Source organism: Chelonoidis abingdonii, chromosome 1 (genome assembly GCF_003597395.2).
Source record: "Chelonoidis abingdonii isolate Lonesome George chromosome 1, CheloAbing_2.0, whole genome shotgun sequence".
Classification (NCBI taxonomy): domain Eukaryota; kingdom Metazoa; phylum Chordata; order Testudines; family Testudinidae; genus Chelonoidis; species Chelonoidis abingdonii.
In genome coordinates this window covers 60,313,042-60,316,673 of record NC_133769.1, presented here as the reverse complement: position 1 = coordinate 60,316,673, position 3,632 = coordinate 60,313,042, and positions in this window count along the sequence as shown.

Sequence of the window (3,632 nt, the reverse complement as noted above, 5' to 3'; positions counted from 1 at the left end):
CCACTTGAACGCTGGGATAGCTGCCCACAATGCACCACTCCCAACAGCGCTGCAAATGTTGCAAATGTGGCCACACTGCAGCGCTGGTAGCTGTCAGTGTGGCCACACTGCAGCGCTGTTCCTACACAGCTGTACGACCACAGCTGTAACTCCCAGCGCTGCACATTTCCAAGTGTAGCCATACCCTTTGTTCAAAGCAATAACAGGAATTAGATGGGGGTCAGAGAAGGGTGACGAAAATGATCAGAACCACGGGAAAACTCTCTGTGGAGAGAGATTGGAAAGACTGGGATTGTTTACCTTAGGAAGCAGATTAATAAGAGGGGACACGATAAAAGCACATAAAATAAGAAATGGTCTAAAGCAGGGATTCTCAAACTTCATTGCGCCACGACTCACTTCTCACAATAAAAACTACTATGCGATCCCAGGACAAGGGCCCAAATCTGAAGCCCAAGCTCCACCACCCCGGGAAGGGTGCTGTAATCTGAGCCTGGTCGCCCAGGGCTGAAGCTGAAGCCTGAGCCCCTCTGCCCAGGCCTGAAATCCCTGGGCTTTGGCCCCGGGCAGTGGGGCTTGGGCTACGGCTTCAGTCCCAGGCCCCAGCAAGTCTAATGCCAGCCCTGGTGACCTCATTAAAATGGAGTTGAGACCCACTTTGGGGTCCCATCCTCAGTTTGAGAACCGGTGGCAATTGATTTCAACCTGTGGTCCTCAGACCCCTGGGGGGGGTCACAGACTATGTCCAAGATTTCCAAAGGGGTCCGCACCTCTGTTTGAAATGGTTTAGGGGGTCCACAAATGAAAAAGGATTGAAAACCATTGGTTTAGAACAGTGAGCTCGGGAGCTTCTGTTATCGGTTATCTCATGACACAAGAACGCAGAGATGTTCAATTAAATTAAAAGTTGGCAAATTCAAAACCAGTAAAAATGGAAATACTTTTTCACATAATACATAAACAAAGAGGGAACCTCATTGCCACAGGATGTCATTGAGGCCAAAATTTTAGCAAAAAGGGATTGGGCATTTGTATGGCTAATGAGAATATCCAGAGGTGGTGTAATTCTAACTAATTTTGGAAGCGATATTGACTTCATGCTTCAGGATTTAAAACAGCCTACAACTATTAGAGATTAGGAGGAGACTAAATGTGCGGTCAGATTACCCCACAGCTGCCTAATGCAAGGTTTCTTGCACCATCTTCTGGAGTACCAGGTGCTGGGCACTGTCAGAGCATATTGGATGCTGGACCACGGGACTGATCCAGTCTGGCAAATCTTGTTATATATATCTATTATAATTTAAAATATATCAGGAAAGAGTATCCTGAGTCTGAATGCACCTCCTACCTCTGTCCTGGCATGGAAGTAACTCACACTTTGAATTCACATCTTTCCTCATCATGCAGAAGCTGGGACAATTTATTCACTTATCAGAGATTTATATAGTTGTAAAGGGGTCTTTCCCATGTTCCCTTTGATTCCCCTCCTCTCCCACAGACATCACAAGTGGCAGACTCATAGCAAAGAAGGTTGAGATTGGGCTCTATGGGAAACCATTAAATACATTCCTGCGTCAGTTAGAGGAGTTGGTTTGGCTAGACAATAACTGAGGTAGTCAGTGACTCTATTGTGCTCCCAGACCTTGCTAGCTCAGCCCCAGACCTTTAAAGGCATTTAGGTGCCTGAGTTAGCTACCTAAATATCATTGAAGATCTGGGCCTCGGGGCCTTGGATTGTGTTCTGAGTGATGCTGCTATTTTTTTCATTCATTTTAACTTCTCTCCTTTCTTCCTGAGAGCTTCTTTGAATTTTAGAAGTTCATTCATGTACAGGGACTTACACAGATAACTCCTGTTAGCTGTCACTAATGGGAACTTTGCACTTAAATCCCTTGTTGAGGCGATAACCTACCCTTTGGTCTTTCAAAGCAAACTCTAATTTATGATCATTCAACGGAGGAGTAACTACAAAACTTCTCCAATTAACTACAAGTATGCAGTGTAGAACTCTAGACACCCAGCTATATTATGCTCATCAATCGCTAAAGTAAGTGACTAGGTAGAAAGCCCTTACAAAGGGGAATCTGTTGTTAACATTACAGATGTAACCTACAGACCTTCTAAAAAAGATATTAACAACCTTCTTCAAAAAAGAATAGATTGCAGGTGTGCAAACTGCTGTTTTCCTTGTGTCCTGAAAACACAGTCTGTTCTTTCAAGATCAGAAGATTCAGTTGCAAATGTTCCCAGGGTACTTTTAAGACAGACTGTGGTCATGTCTGAATCTTGCAGTTTGCAGATGTGTGAGCTCCCTGTAGACACTATATACGGTTACTGCATCTTTAAAGCCTGGCACCTTCTGGACACAGAGTACAAAAAGACTTGTTAGGTGGAGAAACAACATGGGTGAGGTAATACCTTTTATTGGACTAAGGTCTACATTACCTGCCGGATTGGCAGGTAGAGCATCTAGTGTAGACGTGATAAAATTGATCCCCAATCGCTCTGCCATCAACTCTGGAACTGCACCGCAGTGAGAGACGGAAGTGGAGTCGACAGGGGAGCAGCAGTGGTCGACTTGGCCCGGTAAATCGACCTAAGATACACTGACTTCAGCTACGCTATTTGCGTAGCTGAAGTTGCATATCTTAGGTCGACACCCCCCCATTGTAGACCTAGCCTAACTTCTGCTGGTGAGAGAGACAAGCTTCAAGCTACACAGAGCTCTTGTTCAGATCTGGGAAAGGTACTCAGAGCATCCCAGCTAAATGCAAGGTGGAACAGATACTTTAGCATAAGTAGTTAGCACATATTGTAAGGGACAATTCAAGGTAGAGTGGTCTGTTAAAACCTCAGTCATAGGACATAGGACATAAAGAGGCTGGCGGGTTACAGAATGTAAATTCAGTGTTAGATGGAAGCAGTTGCAACTGGAATTGCTTGGAGACTGAAATGGGTCTGGATGCAGCTTGCAAACAGGGACTCTAACCATGTTAACTTGATTTTGTTTTTACTTTATTCTCTTGTTGCTCTCCTGATCAAATTAGTCATTTTACTTAAAATGAATTGCATAACTGGTTGATTGGATATTGGGAGACATAACAGCCCTACTGCTTTATTTTAATTGGCTAGATTATTTTAATTTATTATAGAAATAACTATTTGGATTGTGACCCCTCAAATGTTTGTGCACACACTTCATTGAAAGCAAGGGTGTTGTTCCAGTGACTTCATGGTGCCAGGGCTGGCCTTACCATGAGGCAAATTGAGGCATCCGCCTCAGGTGCCCAAGTGTGGGAGGAGTGCCACTAGGTTCCAGAGCAGGGGAGGGCAAACTTTTTCGCCTGAGGGCCACATTGGAGTTGCGCAACTGTATGGAGGGCCAGGTAGGGAAGGCTGGCCCCTGCCCCCTAGCCACCGCCCGTCGCCCGACTGTCCGCGGCCCTGAGCGTGCCCCCCTCAAAACCCCCAACCCATCCAGCCCCCCATGCTCCTCATCCCCTGACCGTGACTCTGGGAAATGTGCATGAAATAGTGGTTGGCTTTGCAGAAAAGATGTTTCCCTAACTGTAGAGGGGCAATAGATGGCACATATATTCCCATTTTGGCACCAGACCACCTTGTGATGG